General features: G+C 43.9%; 1 protein-coding gene and 1 pseudogene across 1 annotated transcript in view; one reads left to right on the top strand and one right to left on the bottom strand.

Annotated features, from left to right (window-relative positions):
- Window positions 1-27,723, bottom strand: part of SLC35F3 (solute carrier family 35 member F3) — a 316,125-nt gene that overhangs the window by 232,372 nt on the left and 56,030 nt on the right. The window lies entirely within an intron of this gene.
- On the top strand, window positions 22,446-23,616 carry LOC109387708 (spermine synthase pseudogene; annotated as a pseudogene).

Below are 27,723 nucleotides of genomic sequence, written 5' to 3'. Positions count from 1 at the left end.
TGAACTCAGTTGCAAAACAATCAAAAGGTAAGATATTTTTATATTTTCACAAATGGGTTCAAAACCTACTGAAACTCTTCATTTAAATTTCTTTGATTGGTTAGAAAACTTGTTTCCAAGTGTTTCTTTGTTTTTTTATACCTATGCAGGAATGAGTTTAATATGTGACATATTATTTTCAATAAAAATATTCACATAATACCAGAAACATTTCTAAAAATTTAGTTTCAAAATGCTCTCTATAGACTACCAGTTCCCTTTAAAAAACTGTTATTTTCTCACTCACTGTGAAAACATCACTTTTGACTTAATTACATAGATTGTGTTTGTAAGACCTGTTTAGTAGCATACTCTGAGAGAACCTATTATAACAGAGGTCACAGCTTCTACTGTTTGTCTTTTCGTAAAAGATAAGCATAAATGTATAACATCCTTAAGTTCAATAACATGTCTAAGTACTTTGTTATAAGATAACCAGAGAACAAAAGACAGCATGGAACAAAAGACTTCCATAGAAATTCTCTATCTCATTATAAAGTGCAGTAAATATACTTACGATGTCAGTCTTGTTTTTATAAGATTAGCCAGATGAAGATAACTGGTAGGACTATCACAGGGCAATACTTTTCAGTGTTCAAAAAGGAAGGCGCAAGGCCCCACCGTCCACCTTGCCTGGCTGTGGAACCTCCTCTGTGCTCCTCTGATATCAGGGTGTCCTGGGTACCAGGTATCGCCCCTGACATTCTTGACAGATGTATCAATCAAGCATGAAGTTTATAATATTAACAGTGTTAGTAAAGCTTAATTCTTTTTATTTTTTAGATTAAAAATATGAATGGTAATTCTAACATCTTCCTAACTTCAGTGGACCTTCTATACAGCCCCTGGAATCTGACTCCCATCCTTGGAGACCATGCTCCAGGCCACCATGCCCTACAGCCTCCTCAGTAAACGCCCTCCTTTGACGACCCACCAGGCAAAGAGCGGAGGTGAAGCTTTCCCTGGGACATTAAGAGGAGACTTCTGATAAGGGTGGGCAGTGTCATCCCATGTTTCACCTCAGTTTCTCTGAAAATCTCACTTAAGTGATAGTAAAAGGATAACGACACTCCACAAGGACTGAGAGAAGAGGGAAGGAACCCGTAACAGTCAAGTCATCCATGTAATTTAGAAGCAGAAAAACAGATGGGTAAAAATGGCCACTGACTTAGGAGACCAAAACCATCAGCCTGGAGTAGACGATAGCAAGTGCATGTTGGGAGGGGAGTAAGCCAGGCAGAGAGTTTGTCTGAGTGACAGCACCCTGAAGAGCTCAGTCATTATTAGCACCAGGTACTTCTGAAGGCAAGAGCACAGCTGGGGCAGAAAGCATGGAATTGGTAGAAAGTCTATAGACGAAGCCAACTCTAAATCATTGTGCAGTCAGGCAAGATCTCTGGGATACCAAGAGTAGTTTGCTCAAACGAAAGTGAGGGATTAAGTTCAGGTTTACATATCCAAATGTAAGACCCTGCTCAGCCTCCTTCCCCGCTCATGTCCTAAAAATGTAGCAGCCAGATCTATATTTTTCAGGCAAAGAACTGGATGACTGCTTTCTGGAGAAAATGACCTAAACAAGAGAAAAGATTTCCAGTTACTAACAATTTGGAGTCCTTCAATGAAACCACCTGATCCCACAGTGACATTAAAGTGAAGCTCACCATTTGATAAATACCATCCATGCACTTGGGAGCTCCCACATAGCTGCCTTGTGCCTCTGTCTTAAATATGAATGAACAGCAAAAATCATCAGACATTAGAGGAAAATTTCTAACATAAAAGGCAGAGACCAAATCAAGAAAACAAAGAAAGGAATTTGGAAGAAAAAGGATCAATGCAGCGAGAAGAAAACTTTAAGAATATTTCTGTAATTAGTAATCATCAAGACTTAGAGAGATAGGGAGAAATTGAAACAACATAAAAGAGCCCTTTAAAATAAAAAAAATATGCTACCAGGAGGAACAAAGTTAATTAAAAAAAAAGTATCAGATAAATTTGGAGAGCTCTTCCTAAACGATAGACATTTAGAAAATGAGAAAGGAAGCTTATAAAATTAATCCAGAAGGTCAGTCCAACATCTGAGTAAAAGGTGACCCCAAAAAGAGAAGAGGGAAAATTGAGGGGGAAGAAATTATCAAAGAAATTAGGTATTTCCAAAATCTGAAAGAACGTGAATTTCCAAATTGAAAGAATCCACCAAGTGGCCAGGAAAAATAATTTTAAAAGTCCTATAACCAAGTCATTTTATTGTAAAGCGCCAAAAATCAAAGTAATATCCTAAACACTTCCAGAAAGAAAAGGTACATCAATAGCAAAAGATGGGAGTCAGAAAAGCCTCAGACTTCTCAATAATAGCACTGAAATCCAACTAGAAAACTATGCAGAATGCCCTCAAAATTCAGAGAGACAATGGTTTGCTACCTAGAATTCTGTACTTAGCATATCTTTCAGTCAAGAAGAGGTTGGTAGGAAGGTATTTTCATACATACAAGTTCAAAAAATTTGTATCTATGTGACATGATTTCTCAAGAAGCTACTAAAGGACATGCTCCAAAATAAGGAAGAAAACAAAGAAAGAAAAAAATGGGATCAGAAAACAGAGGACCCATTACAGAAGAGAGGTAAAGGAAACTCCCAGGATGGTGACAATGATGACAATGATGACAATAACTACGATGATGAAGATGGAAGAAAATAGCAGGAGGCCTGGGGGGTCATCATCCGGACTGGAGAAGAACAGAGGGCTCTAGAAAAAAACAAATAGATGCCCTAGATGTTTAAACCCATCAAGGAGAGATTTTCATGTCTGTTGGAGAGTGTGGGCTCAGTTAGTATATGTAAGTAAAAAACAAGCAACTGTTAACATTAATTATATACTTCAAAGGGAAAAAGTTAAATAAGAAAGAAAATATACCCACCTACACTCCACAAGATGATATATATAAAACAGCCAAGTTAATACAAAACCTAGATGCTGCTTTAATGTCTAAAGGATGTGGTGAGTACGCCAGCTAAGTCCTTATTTTCCATATCTGGAAATCAAACAAGTATTTTAAAAACTGGAAAAAATATTCAGGATGGAAGTACTCAACAACAACAACAAAAGACAAGAGTTGAAAGTGGCAGCCTCCCTCCCAGTGGGAAACTGGGGTGGAGAGAAAATTGAGCAAAACACACAAGCGTCAGAGAACTGTTTGGAGTTTTTTTAAGGTACATGTGTTGTTTTGATGAAAAATAAACATTACATAAAAAGAAAGACAAAAAGAATATTAAGGGCAGTATGAAAGGATAACCGCTAGCATATACTGTGCCCACAGTGCATTCCAAAAGCATTTTACATACGTGAACTCATTTTCTATTCCTGCCAGCCCTATCAGGGAAGCGCTGTAAATACACTACCCATTTTTAGACCAGGATGCTAAGGCTTAGAGAGTTAAGTGGCTTGCCCCAGGTTGTACAGTTAGGAAGCAGAATTTTAACCCCCACAGGCTGGCTCCAGAGCCTGTGTCCATAACCACTGGGCTATACTGAAAAGGAAGAGAATGAACAGGCAGTCGAGAACATGTCTCATGAAAAGCCCACCACCTTGGCAGGGGGCTCCCACACAGGACGGCCCGGGTCTGTACCCACAGCCATGCGGGCAGCTGTGGTTCCAGTCTTCACAGCCTTCCACTTTCATGATTTCAGCTGAGAGAATTATCCAACATAAGCACTTACAAAGTCTTAACAAAGCACCCCCGGAATGTCTAAAGCAAGGCAGACTGACGAAGGGCTGTGCTGGAAACGTACCCTCATTAAATGACACAATAGAGCATTGATTGTAATATGAAATAGGAGGAAAAAGAACTGTGTGGGTCTCAAGGCGACCCAAGGATCAAAGTGATTTTTTTTTCTTAATAGTCACAAAAGTACTGTGCACCTACACGAAATACTGAGAAAATAAAGACTTAAATCAATCTTCCATACTTCTAAGTCTGGAAGCAGTTGAGAGATTCTTTCAATATAGATTCAATCAATGTAGGAAGATCGGATAAAAGCAAACATGATTTTGATCAGAAAGAACCCTCATGAGCACAGACAGAAACTGCATGAAAGCCTCGTCTGATTGACCTTGCTCTGTAAACCACACTGTGTGCAGTATGTTAAATGGTGTTATCTGTGAGGGGGGGAGCCTCATCTGGAGCCAGGAGACATGACGTCATATGTCACTGAGGGGTCTGATTTCCTTGGAGAGGACGTCTGATGAGTTCGCAGCAGACTCTTCCTGCCCTTCACATGCACCTCCCTTTGAGTGGACCTCACACCAGGAGCACTGGGTCCTTAACAGACTTTCATGAGGCATTTTACACTTGTCAGCATATGTGTTGCTCTTCTTGGGTTTTTGTCCCAGTACCACAGAAAGGCAGCAGCGACAGGAAGAGGAATGTCCACAGTGTGGGGAGCTTAGGAGCACAAGGCAGGAGTTCCAACATCAGGAAAAGGAACATCACGTCACTGCCACCCAGCACCTATGGACCTGACGTTGATATAATTTGTCTCTCTCTTTCTCTCTCTCTCTCTATTAAGGTTTATTGGGGTGACAACTGTTAGTACAGTTACATATGTTTCAAGTGTACAATTCTGTAATACATCATCTATTGTATGTTCACCACCCAGAGTCAGTTCTCCTTCCATCACCATGTATTTGATCCCCTTTGCCTTCATCTACCACCTGTCTCCCCCTTTACTCTCCGGTAATCACTAAACTATTGTCTGTGTCTATGAGTTTTTGCTTCTTCATTTATTTGTCTTGTGCCTTTGTTGTTTTCAGTTTTATATACTGCATATCAGTAAAATCATATGGTTCTCGACTTTTTCTGATTTATTTCGCTTAGCATAATAATCTCAAGATCCATCCATGTTGTCGCAAATGGCACTGTTTCATCTTTTCTTATGGCAGAATAAGTATTTCATTATGAATATATACTACATCTTTATCCAATCATCTATCGAAGGACTCGTTGGTTGTTTCTATGTCTTGGCCACTGGAAATAAAGCTGCACTGAGCATTGGAGCACACTGTATCTTTACGGATAAATGTTTTCAGAACCATATGACCCAGCAGTCCCTCTCCTGGGGATCTAATTTCTCTTGATGACAGCACAGAGGGGTAAACAGCCCGAGCAAAGGCAGAGGAGGGCAGCAGTCACAGTGAGGAGCAGGACAGTGCCTTCAGGACAGTCACCCTGTTTCCTGAACTTTCTGTCACAGTTGTGATTATGTTGTGTGCTGGTGTCAGACCATGTGATCTTAGTTTAGTTCAGGAAGCACTATTGCAAAATGGAAAGGAAACACACAGACTTAGATATTTCACCTCCTGGGCTATTTTACTGGCTTCTGAAATATCAATTGAGATAAATGGGTCTTATTTATTGCTCAGGACAGTGAGGAAACCAGCAGGGTTTTCACTTTAATTTGAGGCTATGGATATTGGATACAGACTCTCCTGAATTCTGTTGACGAAGTAGTTTCTGGAGGAGCCAGTTGGTAAGATTGCTAGTGAGAGAAGGATGAAGTCAGCAACCTTGGATGTCAGGTATAAATTAAGAGGCAGTTAAGAAAGGACACGCTGGGAGTAATTCTAGCTGTAAAATAAGGGATAAACGTTAAGAGGCAGAGTGCATCGAGGTCAAAGCTTTTCAAATTGTATACTCTTGAAGCTTGTTACGTGTCTACAGAGGTATTGAACAAACAGAATTAGGCTGTAGATGTTTTGTGAAATTACTCCATTTTCAAACACTAAATTTGTGTGAGGGATATTCTTTAAGAATCCAACTCTGTTCTAAACGAAATTATCACCTTAACCCTGGCACAGGACCCGTGTTCCTAAGTTTGGTAATGAAAGGAACAAACATTACTTCTTACGGCTTGATCATGCTTGTGTTAAAAACGTGCCAGCCTGCCATACTCACTCCTGTTCCCGGTCATCTCATGCTTCAGCCCCGGGATTCCCAGGACCCAAGTCACATGAAGTCCCTCTTGCCGCTCTGTTCTCACAGCCCCACAGTTCTCCTTCATGGTCCCTCATGACCACAGCTAAAAGTCTCTAATAGTGTGAATAACTGTCAACATCTCCCTCGCCACTACAGTATAAGTTCTGTGTAGGCAGAGATTACAGGGACAATGACATAGTTCACTGCTGGGTCCCCAGGTCCTGGGGTCAGCACCTTGCACATAGTCAGTATTTGATAAAAATAAATGTGGGTATCTGACAAAGGACTCATGCCTAGAATATATAAAGAATTCGTAAACTGAAGAGTAAAAACCAACAACCCCATTAGAAAATGGACAAAAGAAATGAACACAAACTTTAGGAAAGAGGATATCTGAAAGGCCAGTTAGCACATAAAGAGATATTCCACATCACGAGCCATTAGGAAGATGCAAAGTAAGATCGAGAGGAGATATTACTACATACCTATTACAACACCTAAAACAAAAATGGCAATGACACCAAATGCTGATGAGGATTCAGAGACGCTGGTCACTCATACAGGGCTGGGGGGGAGAGGGGAAGCGGCATTGCCACTCTGAGGTAGAGTTTGGCAGTTTCTTAAACAACTAAACAGACTCTTGCCATATTAACCCAGCAATTACATTACTCAGCATTTATTCCAGAGGAAACCAAAATTCTGTCCACATAAAAAATCCTGTACATGAATGTTCAAAGTCACTTCATAACAGTCCCAAACTGAGAACAATCACCTCCTTGAATAGGTCAAGCTGTGGTACAGCCACGCCACGGGTCCTAGCCAGCGAGACAGAGGAAGGCGCCTGCGACACACGGCACCCTAGCTGGGTCTCCCCAGAGTCCCACTGAGTGAAAGAAATCAATCCCAAAACGTATGTCCTGTATAATTGCATTTGTATAGCATCCTCCAAATGACAAAACCATAGAGATGGAGAAGAGGCCTGTGACTGTCAGGGGCTGGGGACAGTAGGAGGCAGGGGTGAGTACGGTTATGCAGGGGTAGCCGAGGGAGACCACTGTGGTGAAGGACTGGTTCTGTATGTTGACTGGTGGTGGTTACATGCATCTACACACACACACGCATGCGCACAGACGTACATACAGAACTGGTGGCATGTGCATAAGATCAGAGATCACAGCAGTGTCCATTTCCTGGCCATGATACTGTACTATAGCTCCATACGATGTCAGTGGGGAAACCAGGTGAAGGATGCATGGACTTGTGCGCTCCTGCATCTTTCTGTCCATCTTTAATTATTACCAAATAAAAAGGTTAAAAATGGCCCAGCAGAATGAACGTGGAGAGGGAAGCTGTGGGCTCAGAGGGAAAGCAGTGTGCTTGATGAGCACCTGGGACCGGCATGCGTGGGTGCACGAAAACCGGGTTGTGGGGGTCTGGGCTCAAGCAGGAAGCTGGCAGGGCTGTGGATGGGGGCAGGGACACAGGCTTTACAGCCAGAGTACGCACGCTCCAGAGGGTATGCCATGCTTGGGCTCAACCAGCACACACACCAGCCCCTCTGGACAGAGGTGGGCAGAGCCCAAGTGCTCAGTGAAGGTAGGGTGGCCTCACACCTCGCTGCATTTCAATTTATGTCCAGGGAAGATCAGTTACCTGTCATTTTTAGCAAGGTCTTTCACACTCAGGAGGGCCTCAGGTGGCGTGGTAAGTTATGTGGACAGCCTTAGAAGTGATGCCGTCCGGGTTTTCTGGGCGTAAATAAGCTTAATGCAGAATGAGTGGGGACACCATCAAGACCCTGAAAAAGGGGCCTGGCAGGGACTGGGAGACAGTCAGAGGTCCAGCAAACAGGAGCCGCACGGGAGTCTGGGCGAGAGGAAAACTCAGTAACACTGACCCTCTCTGGGCCTAAAATGTTCTATTTGTTCATCATGGATTTAGGGGCATTCATTTTGTTTGCTTTTTCTAATTTTGCATTAAAATATAATCGATCCTCATTATTTGCAGATTGCGTATTTGTGAAGTCACCTACTTACTAAAACGTGTTTGTGCCCTCCACAGCAGCACCTGCGGTGTCATGGTCATTTGCGGGCACACAGTGGCGAGACACTGAGTCACCCGCCGCTCAGGTCCCCGAGGAGGCTGTACAGACCACGCTCTGCCTTCTTGTTCCAGCTCTCACACTGTCAGCAAATGTCCTTCCTGCAATCTCCTTGGTGCTACGTTTTTCACATTTTTGTGCTTTTCTTGGTGATTTGGGAGTTTAAAATGGCCCTCATGCCTAGTGCTCAAGTGCAGTCTGGCGCTCCCAAGGGCATGAAGCCACAATGTGCCTCAGGGAGGAAATACATTAGAGAAGCTTCATTTTCAGGGATGGTTACAGGGCAGTCGGCTGCGAGTTCAATGCCATGAGCCAACAACATCTAGGCAGGTTCGGTTCCAGACACCGCAATAAAGTGAGTCTGGTGATAAAGTGAGTTGTAAACGGTTTGCTGTGGAGGTTCTTGCCTTCAGTGTGTAAAAAATGTAACATCTGTGAAGCACAATACAGTGCGGTCTGTTTGTCAATTAAATAGGGTGTCTTTCAACAGAAACACACACAAAACTGTATGGGGGCTTTTGAGGAGCAGGCTGCTCACCCTTGAATCCTCAGGACCCAACCCAGGGTCTGACATGCAGTAAGTGCAAAATAAATGGCTGCTGAACTGAGGCTCTGGGATGCCCTCCACACTCCTCCAAGCAGGCAATGTCGCATCCCATAAGTACAGATCATCTGTTTGTCATGAGTTGATGAGGACTCAGTGAAATGTGTGTGAAGTCAAAGGTGACACGGAGCAGGAGCTCAGACACAGGAGCCCACCTCCCTCCTGCCAGGAGGCCTGGTCACACAGTAGGAGGCACAGCTGGTGGGGACCTGGTAGGGAGGTGGTTCTTGTTTGCTGTGTGAGCCCACCTCCACATCACCAGGTCAGCTGAAGTTGATGGTGACAAGAGCACTGCCACTGCTGCCACTGGTTTCCTCACCTGTCAAACAACAGAACAAGATACTGGCCATGAGATTCCTTCAGGTTTCCCACTATCCTTCCATATCGATGACCCATCTACAAGAGCCAGGATTCAGGTGCACAACCCCTGAGCAAGGAAGGGGAGTCTCAGCGTGAACAGCAGCCACAAACTGCTGAACATCAGGAAGTGTTACCTGTATTACCTCACTCTGCACCATCTCGCCGAGCTCCCCAATGACAAGACAAGGTGTCTGACCACAGAGCACAGGCCTTTAATATGTCTCCACCTTGGTAAGTCTCCGTAAGATGAACAAGCCTGCTGCCTTGGTCTGCAAGTGAGGGGACACAGACAGGCTGCCAGAAGTCAGGACACAGCGCCCTTTCTCTTCACATCGTGGGGCCTAACAGGCTCGGGTTGTGTGGCCTAAATAACTCACTCTATGCTTGCTTTTATTATTCCAGTGGGCTTTCATACTCAAATCACTTTTCTAATGATTCGGGGGAGTTCAAAATCTCCCAACATGAAGGGAAACTTGAAGTCCATCTGGAATCCTTCTTTCATTTTACGGGTCAGAAAACTGAGGCTGAGAGTCAGGTGTGTCCTCGAGTGCACAGAATGGAGCAGGTGAGGCAGGATTCAAAGCCAAGTCATCTAAGGCCACTTTCTAGGATCTTTGCCCTGAATGACACCATTCACTTCATTTACTGCTTAATAAGCACTCAAACAGCCTGGCCCTCTTCCTCCACTTCCTGGATGAAGTCAACAGAAGTGACGGTCCATAAACACTACAAATGCCAGTGATCATGGACAGAAGGAGGAGGCGGGACCTCAGGAGCTGAGACTGGTGATGTAAACGATTTATAAGCCCATCTCAGGAGCACTGGATCCCCCAGGACCTTGGGGGGCAGCTGCAGTCCCCATGTCACTGAGGTTCTGTCTGGGAATCTAGCTACTTACAGAGCAGTTATCTGCTTCACTGCCTTGTCCTCAGGGGTGGCTTTAGATCATAGCTGGGTCCTTTCGAAGACTAATCTATTCTGCACACAATCTGTACAGAAGAGGACCCCCCCAAAAAAAACCCCACCATTACATATTTCCTTAGGAAGGCTTCTTTGCAAACTAAGAAGCCGACAGTGTCTGTGCTGATGACTGAATCAGGGGCTCCAAGTGTGAGGGGAGCAGGGGACTGACAGTGGCCAGCAAGCAGTGAGAGCGCTGGACACCTCCAGCCAGCCTCCACGCACCCGGGTTCTCAGCTTTGTCCTGGCCGCTTCCTTCTCCACCTCCCTCCTTCCTCAGAGGTTTGTCGGTGGAATTGCAGACCCCCTGCTAGCCTGCAGGCACTGGGATCAACCTCCTGCAGTCTAGCATCTGAGACATCCCAGCCACGGGCAGAGACACTTCACTGGGCGCGTGGACATCCTGCGGGACGCCTGAACGCACAGCTGAGAAGGAAACCTCGGGGACCCTAGCACTTCCTGTCTCTGAACCTGCAAACCTGCAGCCTCCTCACACTTCCCGCCAACTGAGCTCCTCAGTCCCTCTCATTTTCAATGTCAAGCAAAACGCATCCCCTGACCAGCCTAACCATGCTGACATGACAGTCGCATATTTTGCCCAGTTAGTCCTAAGACTTGTACCTGCTCCCAGGGCTCAGAGCAGTGCCTACAATATAGCAGGTGCCCAATGACTGGGGAACCCGGCTGCTGCTGAGGGTATGAGGCGCAGGACAGGCCTGGTGCCATAATTTATGCAAGCACTTGGACAAAGTGCTTCGTGATCAATAATGACATTCATGTGGTTTATCAGCACACAGCAACAGTGCCTGAAATCTACAGGACAGAGCAGCCCTCCATAACTAGGATGAGTGCAGGCGCTTCATTACTGGCGCAGAGAGAGATGGTACAACAGCAGGACCCTGCTGTACACTGCAGGTACATGTACAAAACCAGGTACATGTCAGGTATGTCAGGAGGTGAGAGAGCTGTGACTACAAGGGTCTGCGTCCCTGTGACTCTTCTCCTGTAAGAGCAAAAGCTGCAACTTTGTGGTCCCACAGCCATACGGAGGTGGATGCTTGGCTCAAACCTCCAATGAAGACTCTTGCACGAAACAGCTAGTGTGGGAAGAGAAGAGGATGCTCGCAGCTCCTGAAGGCAAGTGCCCACCCCACCGCACAGCCCCAAGGAGAGGAGGCTGCAGGGTGCAGGGTGCGGGGACCAAGCCTTGCACTCAGACCTGCAGGGGTGAGGGAGGACGCCCAGCAGACTGGACTCAGCCAGGCGGGCTAAGGGGACCATGCAGGTTCTTTTCGCCAAGTGACACTGGTTGTTGTCTCCATTGCCTTTTAACAAGAAAGGCTTAGGAAGCTGGCTCCTATATTTGCTGTAAACCCAGTCAGATCATTCATTTGTCCAAATGTAACCAGCATCGCATGTGGATGATAACTTCTCTTTAAAATTTAATGCCGACCATACTATGAGATAATGCATAATGTCACATATCATGTCGAGAATAATTTTTAATGACTTGGGAATAAAAATAAACTCACAGTAGGGAATTGAGAAAAACGAGAAGTGTGTCTTAATATATAGTCTGAGGCTGGAAAAGCTGTCAGAGGACAGAACACTGGTAACTGCTTTGTGTCTGACCCTGGAAAAATTGCAACTCTGCTGCCTACTTCGGTGTTAAGTCTGAAATTTTCCATAATCAAAAGTTTTTTTAAAAAATGAAAAGAGTTGTTAAGAAATCCATAAAGTGTTAACTGTGTAGTAGGATTAGTGGTGGTTTCTACTTTTCTGGTTTACATGCAGTTCCAAATTTTTCTACAAGAAGACTGTATTTTTTTTTTAAGATTTTTATTGGGGAATTGGGAGAATGGGAACAGCGCTGGGGAATTGCGGGAAGGGGAACAGACAAGTTGCTGTCCTTTTGTTCTTTAGTCTAGTTGTGAAGGACGTTGCTTCACTGGCCCAAGTTGGCACCATCATTGCGCTCTTCCCGGGCGAGGCAGATCAGTCGCCGGCTTCTGGACAGCTGTTCACACTGGCTTCTGGCTACACACGGTAGCACATGGCAACCCCCTGCCACAGGGGCTGCAGCCTACACCGTCGCCGGCAACTCACGGCAGCCCAGCTCCAGGTTGAACTGTTGTTCAGCATCTTAGCTGTGGAGGGCAGTGTCACTGGCCCTCATATGTGGGATCCGAACCGCGGCCCTCTGGCGTCCCAAGCCAGATCTTAACCAACACACCACTCGGCCGACCCAAGAAGACTGTATTTTTAATGAAAAGCCAGGCCACTTAAAAAACTTGTGCCATAAAATCTTAGATAGTCTTGAAGAATTGTTGTTTTCTTCTTCCTCTCCCTTCCCTCCTCCTCCTCCTCCTCTTCTTTTTTTTTATATAAGAAAAATGATATAACCCAATATTTTCTTTTTCGCCCTGGCTCATTTATGGCTCTTTCTTTCTCTTTCCTGGGACTGTGACACTTCATCTCTGTCTCACACACACATAAAACACTCATGATACACATATACGGGTCCATGTCACTGAGCAATGCAAGCTCAAGTCCTTTCCAGAACGAGATGGGGCTGCCACACACCCGGCAGAGGCTATCATACCCAAGTAAGAAAGGGCGCCCCAGGCCTCGCCCCACTAGCAGCCTGCACCTCCAAATTGCACAGGGCGCTTCTCGTGGCGCCTCCCAGCATCAGCTCTGGTTTCTGGCTTGTGCCGCCTCCCTGAGCAGCAGCGCCGGCCCACTTCCTCGGCGGGCGGCGTGTTGCTCACCTTTCACCATCACCCTGGCCACGCAGCTCAAAAGGAAGAGCCCAGCGTCCTCCTGCCACCAAACTCTTTCTGAGTCCTGTTTCTGACATCATGTCTATCAGTGCTGGACAGTCACGACAGCCTCCCGGGCACTGCCATTTCCTCATTTGTCAAACGGAGAGAGAAACTTTTATCTTCATTTCTTCTTAATACACGATCCTCCAAACTGGTGGGACTGTGATTGGCCAAGGTTATCGCAGCTCCTCAGAGACACGTAATCCACAGATATCACACAATAAAATGATTTTCGCCAGGTCCCAGCTCATCCAAGCTGGAGGTTTCATCAGCAAGACAAACACGCGCCACCAGTAACTGCCAGTATCTACCATTTTTCAGCAGAGTGCTTTGCTTTTAACAGCAAAATGTCCTCTATTTTTTTCACTCACAGAAAGCCTCTTACTACATTTTAAGGTAGTCTTTCTCAAAACATGTCTCATGGACTACCTATCAGAGGGGTATGGGGCAGTTGTTAAAATGCAGATTCCTAGGCCCAGCCCTGTCTTCCTGACTCTGACTCTCTGGGGTTGGGCCTGGAACTCTCCATGTCAGCTTTTCTGTGATGATGCTCTTCACAGAGGTTCAAAGCCTCTGCTCTGCAGCCAGCCGGCCTCCCATGCCTCTGTGGGCCCCCCACACCTGCTCCAGCCCACCCTGGGGTCCTCTCCATTCTGAATGTTCTCGCATTTGCACCTTTTAACTCACGGACGATGACCTGATGACATAAACTTCTCTAAGCACCAACTATTCCATATGATACATCTCCTCACATAATATAATCTCAAAATAACCAAGGTCTACATCTTTGGGGCACAGTAAACACCCAAATCCATGTGATCAAGCTTACACGAGACACAGAATAAACAAAACTGCAAACTAAGTCAATGAAAGCAAAGAAAGATGGAACGCAAATGCCGTCGTCACACACTTTTATGAACACAAACTCAACACTCAGTAAAGGTAGAAGGTAGGTGAAGACTGAAGGAAGGCACACAGGGCCATGGAGAGGCACCCTGATTCGTGTAAGGACGGGGACCCACCCTGATTACAGGATAACAGCCCAAATTAGCTCAGATCCAATAGAAATAAATCCTGCACAGCCATAATCACCTGCCTCTGCAACGGGGTTAGCTTTTTCCTGAAAAACTAACTTTTTCAGAGAACGAAGAGAACACAGCCACCAGACAGAGTTTCTATAGTGAGCAAACACTGTGAGTCATAAGCAAGGAGTTAAGCTTAGCCAGAGGCTTGGAAGAAAATCAAATCAATAATCAGTACGCAGATGTTAGAGGGATTAAAATTGTTTCTTCAGTCAATTGTCTAGTCAAGTCTGTAATTAGACTTGTGAAAATTCTGCACCATCCGTGTAATTAAAGGACAGTCCTCAATGGTTTAAAAAAGAGAGAGAGAGAAAAAGAGCTGCCACCAAGCCAGCACCTTGCTTCCCCACGCCTGCGACCAGTGGCCTCTTAGCTTTCCTGCCTGTATCACAATCATCTCTGTGGTCTTCGGTCTCTCCCGAACTCATAGACTTCTCGACAACAGAAACCACACATTACAGGACTTTCCACTCCCAGTTTCTCCCAAGTGCCTGGGTGTCACAGAGAATGATAAACGTCTGGGTGTCTGCAGTCACCGTCAATGAAGGCAGGCCCTGTTCAGTCAGATTTAATCCCCACCATGTTCAAGTTGGCAGGACTGGCCACCCACCACACACACACAGCCACACCCCCTCCCTCGCCACTGCTCTGGGTGACCCAGGACATCTGTCACCTCTCCCGGGGTCTGCTCAGTTCTCCACAGCACCTTCCCTCAGGTGGTGGAGCCCAGACTGTGACCTCAAGTCCCACAGCTCTGTTCCCAACCTGGGCCTTGCTCAGGCTGTCAGTTTTAGCCCCCAAATATGACATTATTCTAAACTCTACAGATGATATGGGAGTCATGTTTCTCTGAGGACTAATGGGTGCAGATGCGGCCCCTAAGCCATGTTATGACCAAGGTGACAATGTGTTTAGGCCCTAAGGCATAGTCATTCCTTGCTGGGTACAGGGTGTTGAGGTTTGGATGTGGAGATATGAGTCCGAGATTCTGCTTTCACTCACAGTGGCGACCACAGTGGCAGGGGCAATGCAGGGAGCAGCAGGCTACTACTGGGGTGGATTTCGCTTCTGTCACTTTGTGACATGGCTAAATGGCTCTACTGTCTTGAGTCTTAATTTTCTCATCTCTGAAATAAGGTAGCAACAGCTAACCATCTGAGTTTAGTGACATTTAAATTTTATCATGTATGTAAGTCACCAGGGTGCCTCATTTAATAACTAAGTCCACCCAAATAATGCCTTTGAACAAGGAAACAAGGAAAAAAATCTTTACCAGCCATCTTGACTTCTCCTCTCACTCTGTTGTGATGATGATGATGATGGTGGTGATGACGGGGATGGTGATGGTAATGATGGTGATGGTGATGATGATGACAGTGATGGTGACAATGGTGATGGTGATAATGATAATGGTGATGGTGATGATGATGATGGTGATGGTGACGATGGTGATGGGAATGGTGATGACAGTTTTGCAATGTTCTTTTATTTATTTATTTATTTATTTATTTATTTATTTATTTATTTATTTATTTTTAGCTGAGCCATCCTGCCACCTGTTGGGAGCTCAGCGGCAGCTCAGCTTGGGCCGGACTCGAACCGCTGTTGCTCAGAGCTCAAACCTTTGAGCAAGCTCTTAACCAACTGAGCCACTCGGCCCGCCCCTGGTGATGACAGTTTTGATGATGATGGTGATGATGTTGATATGAGCACCTTTGAGCTGTGCATGTTTCGCCCACTTACTCCTCTAAACAACCCCATGAGGTACCCCGTAGTATTATTCACATTTTCAAGATGAGGAAATTGAGGCACAGAGGTCACACAGCTACAGGTGGCAGAGCTGTGATTCAAACCTGACTGTACCCTCAATCACTACTCTTTACTTTTTAAACCCACGTTGGAAATGAGGGGGGGCGGGAATAAAAAAATCAAGAGCTCATACTGCCTGAGTGTTTATAATGTGTCAGGCATCACGTAAAATGCTTTTGGACACATTATGCTCTTTGACACTCATACCAGTCCCTTGATGCAGATGTCACAATTCACCCATGTGATCCTGGGGAAACTGAGGTTGGGTTGGAAGCCTGGTAGCCTAAGGTCAAAGGGCACAGGCTCAACTACCCAGTCACACATTTGGAGCCAGCAACATTGGCTGTTAATGACCAAACAGCTTTTCCACACAGCCTCAAATATGTCTATCAACAAGCCATGGCTGGAAGAGGAGTGCCGGCGGTCGGGAGCTCCGCATACTCGGCGTTACTGCTCCATGCACGCTACTGATTCAGCAGGGGGCTGTGCGGCCAACAGGCCCCAGCAAGCTCTGGGGGCAGTGGAAGATAAGGCTTCCCAGCAGGATGACAGCCCTGGGACATCCAGGGTGTAGGTGGGCCAGCGTGTCCTAGTCCTTCCCAGGACACCCCTAGGTTTCATCAACCCAACTGGTACCCAAATCATGAGACCTAGGCAAAGACTGACCGTGGCCCCCTGGCTTACAATCAGGGAGCAAGCAGAAGAGACCCAGACATCTTTTAATAACTCTATTTATTATCATGGGACTTGACCTAAATAACAACTTTTTCCTTCTCTCTTTTATTGCTGTCACCAGGTGCTACCTGAGGATTTTGTCTGCCAACAGCTCTCAGAAATGGTCCTTCCTCCTTGTAATGAGCTCAGTTTTAATCATAGGGCTCTGTGATGTGGTGAGTATGGGAAGGGGCACCTCTACTGGGTGCCCAATTCTTCTTCCACACGGCTAATAAGTCTGTACGAGGAGAAGGGGCCGTGGATACCATGTTACTCGGATGGCTAAGCACTTGAATTCCATACAGTAGTAGCTCCTAGTGCCGTGTCAGGAAGCTGGGTGTGGAAACTGCCCTGAATTGAGACATTCTGCCTTTGAATGAGGGTCTAGATATGAGTGAAAAGGTCAGCCACATCCATAACAACAAGATGACTATGCTTTTTTATTGTCATTGAACAAGCCCAGCTAAAGATTATTGTGCATGTTTATTAATCTATTGGGTTGTCGGAAAGGTGATGATGTATTTTTTCTATACTTTTCGTTGCAAAAATGCGTCATGACTTTTCCAACAACCCAATAATATAGTCCAAAATCTGTATTTCTTTGCTAGGGCTGTCATAACAAAGTACCACCGAGAGGGGGCTTAAGCAACATAAATTCATTTTCTCACAGTTCTGGAGGCTGGAAGTCTGAGATCCAGGTGTCAGCAGGGCTGGTTTCTCCTGAGGTGTCTCCCCTTGGCTCACAATCGGCCGTCTTCTCCCTGTTACCTCACATGCTCTTCCCTCTGTGCCTCTGTGCCCTAATCTCCTCTTCTTATAAGGACCCCAGTCAGACTGGATCAGGGTTCACCCTAATAACCTCATTTAACTTAATTGCCTCTTTAAAGACCTGTCTCCAAATACTGTCACATTCCTGAGGTACTAGAGGTTAGGGCGTCAACCTATAAATTTTGGGAGACACAATTCAGCCCCTAATATTCTGCCCTTTGTCTCCCAAGAGTCATTTCTTTCTTTTTTTAAAATTTGTGTTATTTTAGTCTATATGTAATGTTTTATCACTTTTAATAATTCACATATTCATAAATTCCTCCTATTGTTAAAAATAAGGGTCATTAGCCATTATGAAGGATTATTCATGTTCTTTTCTCCTCACCAACAAAGGGGGAAAGGAGAACATGACATCTTCTTCATAAGATTTTTTATTCAACTACCCCACTCGTATATGTAGTTTTTCTCCTTCTGGGATCGTATAGCTTTTTTTTTTTTTTTTAGTTTCAGGTGTTCAAAAGAATTCAATAGTTATACTTTTCACCCCTCACAAGTGACAACCTCCCTCCCCCACTTCACCGCCCTCCCCCGCCGACATTATACATATCTATTACAATTCCATTGACTCCACTCACCACACTATAATCCACATCCCGTGACTATATATGTATTAAATTATAGTTGACATACAATATTATTCAACTTCAGCTTCAGGTGTACAGTGCAGTGGTCAAGCCTCTACACCATCCATGCAGTCGTCTCCCTAACAAGACATGAGTCCATCTGACACCCTAACAAAAGATTTACATTACTAATTATATTCCCCAAACTGTCTTTCTTACCCCTGCAGCAATATTGTAGTTACCAATTTATGCTGTATAATCTCTTCCCCTTCTTCCTCATCCCCACCCCCGTCCCATCTAGCAACAATCAGTTTTTCCTCTATATCTCTGAGACTATTTCTGTTTACTTTGCTCATTTATTCAGTTCTTTAGATTCTACATATAAGTGAGATCAAATGGTCTCTGTCTTTCTCCGACTGACTTATTTCACTTAATATAATAGTCTCTAGTTCCATCCATATCATTGCAAATGGTAATATTTCATTCTTTATAACTGAGTAATACTCCGTTGTATGAATGTACCACAGTTTCTTAATCCAGTCATCTACCGATGGGCATTTCGGTTGTTTCCAAGTCTTGGCTATTGTAAATAGAGCTGCAATGAACATAGGGGTGAATATATTTTTTTGAATTAGCATCTTGCATTTCTCTGGATAAATACCTAAAAGTGGAATTGCTGGGTCATAAGGTAGTCCATTTCCAGCTTTTTGAGATACTTCCATACTGATTACCATTGGGCTGCACCAATCTGCAGTCCCACCAACAGTGCACCAGGGTTCCCTTTTCTCCACAACCTCGCCAGCACTTGTTGTTTGTTGATTTATTGATGGCAGCCATTCTGACCAGAGTGAGGTGGTATCTCATTGTGGTTTTTATTTGCATTTCTCTAATGAGTAGTGAGGTTGAACATTTTTTCAGATGCCTGTTGGCCATCTGTATATTCTCTTTAGAGAAATACCTCTTCATATCCTCTGCTCATTTTTTAATTGGGTTGTGTTTTTGATGTTGAGTTGAATGTTTTATAAATTTTAGATATTAACCTCTTATCACATATATCGTTAACCAATATCTTCCCCATTCAGTAGGCTGCCTTTTTGTTTTCTTGATGATTTCCTTTGCCATGAAAAAACTTTTAAGTTTGATGTAATCCCATATGTTTTTCTTTTACTTCCCTTGCCAGTAAAAATATTACTGAGGGTGATGTCTACAAATTTACTCCCTATATTTTCTTCTAGGAATTTTATGGTTTCAGGTCTTACATTTAAGTCTTTAATCCATTTTGCATTTGTTCTTGTGTATGGCATAAGGAGGTGGTCCAGTTTCATTTTTTTGCATGTGTCAGTCCAGTTTTCCCAGCACCATTTATTAAACAGACTATCTTTACCCCAATGTAAATTATTGCTTCCACTGTCATAGATTATCTGACCATATAGGAATGCATTTATTTCTGGGCTCTCTATTCTGTTCCACTGATCTTTGTGTCTGTTTTCATTCCAGTACCATGCTGTTTTGATTACTATAGCCTTGTAGTATGATTTGATGTCAGGTATCATGATACCTCCCAATTTTTCTTATTTCTCAATTGCTTTGGATATTTGGGGTCTTTTATGGTTCCATATAAATTTTAGGGTTATATGTTCTATTCTGTGAACTATCCTTGGTAGTTTGATAGGAATTGCACTGAATCTGTATTTACTGCCTTATGCAGTATGGAGATTTTAACTATATTAGTTCTTCCTATCCATGAGCATGGTATGTGTTTCCATTTATTTGTATCTTCTTTAATTTCTCTCTTTGGTGTCTTACTATAATTTTCTGAGTACAGGTCTTTTACTTCTTTGGTTAAATTTATTCCTAGGTATTTTATTGTTTTTGAAGCAATTGTAAATGGGATTGATTTCTTGATTTCTTCTTCTGATAGTTTATTATTAGTACACAGAAATGCAACTGATTTCTGAATATTACTTTTGTATCCTGCTACTTTCCTAAATTCATTTATCAGTTCTTATAGTTTTTTGGTGGAGTCTTTGGGATTCTCTATATGTAGTATTATGTCATCTGCACATAATGACAATTTTACTTCCTCCTTTGCAATTTAGATGCCTTTTATTTCATTTTCTTGTCTGATTGCTGTGGCCAGAACTTCCAGAACTATGTTGAATAGAAGTGGTGAAAGTGGGCAGCCTTGTCTTGTACCCAATCTTAAGGGTAAAGGTTTTAGCCTTCCCCTACTGAATACAATGTTAGCTGTGGGCTTATCATATATGGCCTTTATTATGTTGATATATGATCCCTCTATTCCCACTTTGCTAAGAGTTTTTATCATAAATGGCTGCTGGGTTTTATCAAATGCTTTTTCTGCATCTATTGATATGATCATATGATTTTTATTTTTCATTTTGTTAATGTGGTGTATTACATTAATTGATTTGCGGATATTGAACCAACCTTGCATACCAGGAATAAATCCCACTTGATCGTGGTGTGTGATCTTTTTAATGTGTTGCTGAATCTGGTTTGCTAGTATTTTGTTGAGGATTTTTGCATCTATGTTCATTAGGAATATCAGCCTGTAGTTTTCTTTTTTTGTAATGTCTTTGTCTGGTTTTGGGATCACAGTAATAGTGGCCTCATAAAATGTGCTTGGGAGCCTTCCCTCCTTCTGCATTTTTTGAAATAGTCTGAGGAGAATAGGTGTTAATTCTTTTTTGAATATTTTGTAAAATTCACCTGTGAAGCCATCTGGTCCAGGACTTATGTTTGTTGGAAGCTTGTTGATTACTGATTCAATTTCTTTGGTAGTAATCAGTCTGTTCAGACTTTCTGCTTCTTCTTGATTCAGTCTTGGAAGATTGTATGCTTCTAGAAATTGATCCATTTCTTCCAGATTCTCTAATTTGTTGGCATATAGTTGCTCATAGTATTTTCTTAAAGTTTTCTGTATTTCTGTGGTATCTGTTGCCACTTCTCTTTCATTTCTGATTTTATTAATTTGGGACATCTCTTTTTCTTGGTGAGTCTGGCGAAGGGTTTAATTTTGTTTATCTTTTCAAAAAACCAGCTCTTGGTTTTATTGATCTTTTTTATTGTTTTTTTGGTCTCTCTTTATTTCTGCTCTGATCTTTATTATTTCCTTCCCTGTACTCCCTTTGGGCTTGTTTTACTGTTCTTTTTCCAGTTCCCTTAGGTGTAAAGATAGCTGTTGATTTGAGATTTTTTTGTTTCTTTAGAAAGGCCTGCGTTGCTATGAATTTCCCTCTTAGGACTGCTTTCCCATAGATTTTGGGTTGTTGTGTTTTCATTTTCATTTGTCTTGAGGTAGCTTTTGATTTCTTCCTTGATCTCATTTTTTACCCACTCGCTATTTAGTAGCATGTTATTCAGCCTCCATGAATTTGTGTGCTTTCCGGATTTCTTGTTATAATTGATTTCTAGTTTTCATAGCATTGTGGTCATAAGAAGTTGCTTGATATGATTTTAGTCTTCGTAAATTTATTGAGACTTTTTTTGTGGCCTAACATGTTTGGAAATCTTAGGATATATGACCTAACATATCTTGGAAAATGTTCCATGTGCACTTAAGAGGAATGTATATTCTGGTGCTTTGGGATGAAATACTCTAAAAATATGGATTAAATCCAACTGGATAAAGTGTCTCTTAAGGACACTGTTTCCGTGTTGCTTTTCTGTCTGAAGGATCTGTCCATTGGTGACAACAGAGTGTTGAAGTCCCCTACTACGATAGGGGACTTCATCTCTGACTTTATGTCAGTCATAAACTGTTTTATATATTTAGGAGCTCCTACGTTTGGTGCATAGAAGTTTACTACAGTTATGTACTCTTGTTGAATCGATCCCTTTATTATTATGTAGTGCCCTTCTTTGTCTTTTATTGTAGTCTTAATTTTAAAGTCTATTTTGTCTGAAATAAATATTGCTACTCTAGCTTTTTTCTTGTTTTCATTTGCGTGAAGTATCTTATTCCATCCCTTTACTTTCAGTCTGTGTGTGTCTTCTGATCCAAGGTGAGTCTCTTGTAAACAGCACTTGCATGGGTGCTGTTTTCTTATCCACTCAGCCACTCTATGTCTTTTGATTGGAGCATTTAGCCCATTCACATTTAACCCTCCATCAGACACAACCGATCTCACAGATTCATTGCACACAAATTTTCAAATATCTAACCATTAACTTAAGTATCGTGACTCATTGCTTCCGTATCTTCCCCCTCTACCGTAACCTATTGCCAGTCGTGTTTTTGACTTAGTAAAGACGTATTTCATATTTGAAAATTTGTGTGCAATGAATCTGTGAGATCGGTTGCGCCTGATGGAGGGTTAAAGTGATTATTGATAGGTACATATTTATTGCCATTTTGTTATTCGTATTTCTGGTCTTCCTTTGTTAGTTTGTTTTCCCCCTTTCTTCTGTTTAAAAATGTCCTTTTAGACCGGTGGTCCCTCCCACCTCCTATCCTCGGCCTCCCCAGCACGGTGCAGTCCCCACTGGCCTCAGCCTGACCCGCCACACAGCCCCTCAGTCTCCCGTGGCCACCTCCCCCAGGCATGGCGCAAGGCCTCCCCTCACTATGGCAGCAGCACGGCACAGCATGCTCGACTTCATGCTCGGCGCCAAAGCTGATGGCGAGACCATTCTAAAAGGCCTGCAGTCCATTTTCCAGGAGCAGGGGATGACCAAGTCGGCGCACACCTGGCAGGGCCATGGCTATTTAGTGACCTACATAAACAAAAACGGCAGCTTTGCCAATTTGAGAATTTACCCACATGGATTGGTGTTGCTGGACCTGCAGAGTTATGACGGTGATGCAGAAGGCAAAGAAGTTGACAGTCTTTTTAACAAAGTAGAAGAAAAAATGAAAGAACTGAGTCAGGACAGCACTGGATGTGTGAAGTGTTTACCACCCATAGTTTGAGGAGGGGCCATTGATAGATACTGGCCCACTGCTGATGGCCGCCTGGTTGAGTATGACATCGATGAAGTGGTATATAATGAAGATTAACCTTATCAGAACATTAAAATTCTACACTCGAAGCAATTTGGAAACATCCTCATCCTTAGTGGGGATGTTAATCTGGCAGAGAGCGATTTGGCATATACCCGGGCCATCATGGGCAATGGCAAAGAAGATTACACTGGCAAAGACATGCTGATCCTGGGAGGTGGAGATGGGGGCATATTATGTGAAATAGTCAAACTGAAACCAAAGATGGTCACTATGGTAGAGATTGACCAGATGGTGATTGATGGGTGTAAGAAATACATGCGAAAAACATGTGGTGACGTCTTAGACAATCTTAAAGGAGACTGCTATCAGGTTCTAATAGAAGACTGTATTCCAGTACTGAAGAAGTATGCCAAAGAAGGGAGAGAATTTGATTATCTGATTAATGATTTGACAGCTGTTCCAATCTCCACATCTCCAGAAGAAGATTCCACATGTGAGTTTCTTAGACTGATTCTTGACCTCTCCATGAAAGTACTGAAACAGGACGGGAAATACTTTACACAGGGGAACTGTGTCAACTTGACGGAAGCCCTGTCACTCTACGAAGAACAGTTCGGATGTCTGTATTGTCCTGTGGAATTCTCAAAGGAGATCGTCTGTGTCCCTTCGTACTTGGAATTGTGGGTATTTTACACTGTTTGGAAGAAAGCTAAACCTTGAAGATCAGTTTCCCCGTATCATGTGTGCTGCAAATAGCCTTCCTGACCTTCATATGCTGTACATGACATCAAAACGAGTCAGGCAATTGATTGTGAATTCCTTCAAGTTTTCTTTTTTAATTATTATTTTTAATTTAAAAAAGCAAATGGAAAATGTATATTTTGATGAGCCAGGGTGTTATTTTTTTGTAAGTCAGCTGAAGGATAATTAGATAGCATAGCAAAGGCTGCTAAATGCACTGAACCCCTAGAATGTGATTTTTGTTACTTTTTTTTTCTCCCTGTGTGGGCTGTTTTGGTTTTGGTTTTGGTAGACTTTGAATTTGGTTGTTTGGCGGAATGAGCACCATTATTTTATTCTGGAGGAAGTTCTTGATGGTGTTTCTTTCCCTGAAAATTAATGGACGTAGATATTAAAATTTGGTATTTATAAGAAAGTTAAAAAAGTGAATTAGCAATGCTTTGATTAAAATTACAACTGAGGGAAAAAAATGCCCTTTTAACATTTCCTGCAATGCTGGCTTGGTGGTAATGAATTCCTTTAGGTTATTCTTTTCTGAGAAGCTCTTTATCTCTCCTTCAATTTTAAGTGATAGTCATGCTGGGTAGAGCAATCTTGGTTGTAGGCCTTTATTTTGTGTCATTTTGAATATTTCCTGCCCTCCCTTCTGGCCTGCAGAGTTTCTGTAGAAAAATCAGCTGTTAGTCTTATAGGAGTTCCTTTGTATGTAACCTACTGTCTTTCTCTTGCTGCTTTTAGGATTCTGTCTTTGTCTTTAACCTTTGCCATTTTTACTATAATGTGTCTTGGTGTGGACCTGTTTGGGTTCAACTTGTTCGGAACTCTCTGCACTTCCTGGGCTTGTATGTCGATTTCCTTCACCAGGGCCAGGAAGTTTTTGGTCATTATTTTCTTCAAATATGTTCTCGATCCCTTGCTTCTTCTCTTCTCCTTCTGGTATTGCTATGGCGCGAATGTTGCTGTGCTTGATGTTGTCCCACAGGTCTCTTAAACTATTTCCATTGTTTTCAATTCTTTTTTCTTTTTGTTGTTCCGATTGGGTGATTTCTGCTGTTTTGTCTTCTAAATCACTAATCCGATCCTCTGCTTCATCTAATCTACTGGTGATCCTTTGAGTGCTTTCCATTTCAGTTATTGTATTCTATAGGTCTGATTGTTTTTTATGATTTCTATCCTTCTTTATGTCCTCACTAAGTTCCTTAAACATTCTATCATCAGTGTTCTAAACTCTGTCTCTGACAGGTTGGATACTTCTGTTTCATTTAGTTCCATTTCTAGAGGTTTCTTCTGATCTTTTATTTGGGACATGTTTCTTTGTCTCCTCATTCTGGCTGACACTCTTTGATTGCTTCAATGTATTAGATAAATCACTTATGTCTCTCAGTCGTTGCTGGGTGGTCTTATGTAGTATGTGTCCTTTATATTTGGATTGCACAGTCTCCCTATTCTCCTGTCCCATGTGTTCCAGAGGTGTTGCTGTTGAAATTGCTCTTTAATTGCTTTTGACTTGGTAGAGGGTGGGATTGACCCTTAGACTGATTAGCTGGGAGAATTAGCACTATTCATAGTGTATGAGCTGCTGTGTGGAGGTTGACCCCCTCAGAGTAGGCTTGGCATCTGTGGGCTCTTGTGACTGTGGAAAATTTCCTTTGAGAGTGCCACTTTTAGGTTCAACCAGGTAGTACTCTGGTTTGGTCTAACACTGGCCTCTGGGTGTATTGGTTCTGGTGTCTCGTGGGTGGGGCTCCCACTCAGAGCCATTTCAGCCCTATCTGTTACCAGTCTGTAGCTACCTGGTAGGTGCCTCAAGGCTGTATGTGGTTGGCTGCTCCCTATGCTGGACCTGGGGTCATGTGGGGATGGTATCTGTGTGAACAGAGGCTGGCTGCCACAAATATTGGTCCTGAAGCAGTTTATCAAAAGGCCCAGGGCCTTCTAGGCCTGTTGCCACATATCAAATGCCCGTAAGGCCCACTAATGAAAGAGGCACTTTAGGAGTGTCTGTCCAGCTATTTGACCTGGTGTTGAGGGTGCCCTCAGAGATGTTGCACAAGCTGGGCAGGATGGAGTACAAGTGAAATAAAAGACATGATTGGTGGATTTTAAGACATTAATGCAGATTCAGGTCTTACACCAATACCTGGCCTGTGACCCCCTTGTATAGCATCCCAAGGGCACTAGAGCCAGCCTCCACCTCACGCTCACAGATTCACAAAAGCTGTTCCTGAGTGGCTGTGGTCACTGAACACCACAGGTTTATGGTCACTAAACATCACCAAAATGAACCCAGGGCTCTGCGGACCACGTTCTATTGTAAAAATCCTTTTCCACAGTTTGTGGGGGTTGGGCCAGTCACCCAGGCACCCTGAGTGCCCCTGGCAGGGCAGCTGTAGTTGGGTGAGGTGGTGTTACAGGTGCGTAAAGGCTGTGGTCAGTGGTTTCTACAAATTTAGTATAGGCTCAGCTCCTGGACCAGTGCTAGGCCCACGTCCACTTCATAAAACAAAAACAAAGCGAGGCAACCCAATAACAACGAAAACGAAATACACCCCCATAAAAACACGATAAACAATAATCAGACAGGAGAAACAAAAGTATATAAAAGAGACAAAAACAGAAACACAAAAACAGAACAGGACAGTAAAACAGTAACCAAAGCAATAACCAGACTAATAAGCCTCAGAAACAACAACAACAACAAAAAGAAAACAAACGAAAGAAAAGAAAAAGGAACAAAAAGATGAAAGAGAAAGAAAAGAAAAAAAATTTTTTTAAAGGGGGTAAAAAGAAAAACAAAGAAAAAAAGAGAAAAAAAAAGGCTCTCCGCCCACTTGAATCTGCAGATGAGAGTCTCTGGGTGACTTAGCACCAGTTATGTTGGGGGGAAGGGCCCAATGCATCACGCGCTGGCCTCCCTCTCAGGCTCACAGTGAGTTTCCCGCAATTAGTTGCTGTGTTCTCTGGAACCGTCTCACCACCAAAAATCCTCAGAGGTTGCTGCGGGCTGTCCACTGCTGCAAAAACCCTTTGTGGCCTGGGAGGTGGAGGCCAGGCACCAGGGGCTCAAGGTGCCCCCATTAATGCAGCTCTAGGTAGGCAGGGCAGGCCCCCAGGTCACCACGGGATGTGGTCAGTGTCCCCCACCAAATCAGAGCAGCGTGCGCTCCTGCACCAGCAAACAGCCGGCACAAATGTGCCACAAATGCCCCGGCCAGATCTGCCGGTGTACAGCTCCCGACCCAACACTCCCAGGCAAACTCCCAGTCTCAGCCTGTCCCAATCAGCAGCCTGCAGATCAAGCAGAGCAGCCCAACAGCCAGGTGCCACCCTGGCAACTCTGCACACACAGTGCAGAGAGGGGACCCAAGGCAGCTTGCACATGCCCACGTGTCAACAAGCAGCCTGCTGGAGCTGGCACATGCCCGACAGTAAGGTGCTACCCTGGCTATGCAGCACAAGCAGTGCAGAGAGTGGGGACCAAAGGCAGTGTGACGCGCACACATGCACATCAGCAATAATTCTATCAGACCAATGCAGTCCAGGACCTGACCCTCTGTGAGAGGGCCCAATCCTGAAAAAAATGGCGCCTTCTTGTACACTACTCATGTGCAAGCTCCACACAGGGGGAACAATAGTTCCAATACCTCCAGCTCCCACACCAAAGGCTGAGGCTCAGTTCAGTCCTTCCCTGCAGGCTCCTGGGCCCCGCTCATGCAGCTACTCCCTCCACCAGGGACCAGGCAAGTGCTCACTAGCGAGCGAGTCCGTGTGCCGGCTCCATAGGAGGATGACTGGTTCTCTAGCCGCCCTCAGCCTCACCGAGTTGAGCAAAGAGGGTCCTCACTAATTTTTATGGCTGGTTATCATGAAATTCCTCTTCCCGGCAAAATAACTCTGGGCTGGGGTGCTCGGTGTGGGGCCAGAGGGTCCCTCTCCCAACAGGGGAAGCCTCTCCACCACTGAGGTGTCCCTCATGGGATTCGCCCTCTCTCCATGGGCCTGGATTGAGCCTGTCTCACGCCTCTACCCTTCCTACCAGTCTCTACGTGGCCTCTTCTTTAAGTACTTCATTTAGAGGTTCTGTTCATCTAGTGTTCAGATGACTTCCAAGGTTGAATGTTGTATCAATTATTTGTCATTTTGATGTGATCCTGGGAGG

This window comes from Hipposideros armiger, unplaced genomic scaffold (genome assembly GCF_001890085.2).
Source record: "Hipposideros armiger isolate ML-2016 unplaced genomic scaffold, ASM189008v1 scaffold_167, whole genome shotgun sequence".
Taxonomy (NCBI): domain Eukaryota; kingdom Metazoa; phylum Chordata; class Mammalia; order Chiroptera; family Hipposideridae; genus Hipposideros; species Hipposideros armiger.
Note: the sequence above shows the minus strand (reverse complement) of the source record. Positions and strands in the feature narration are given on the sequence as shown.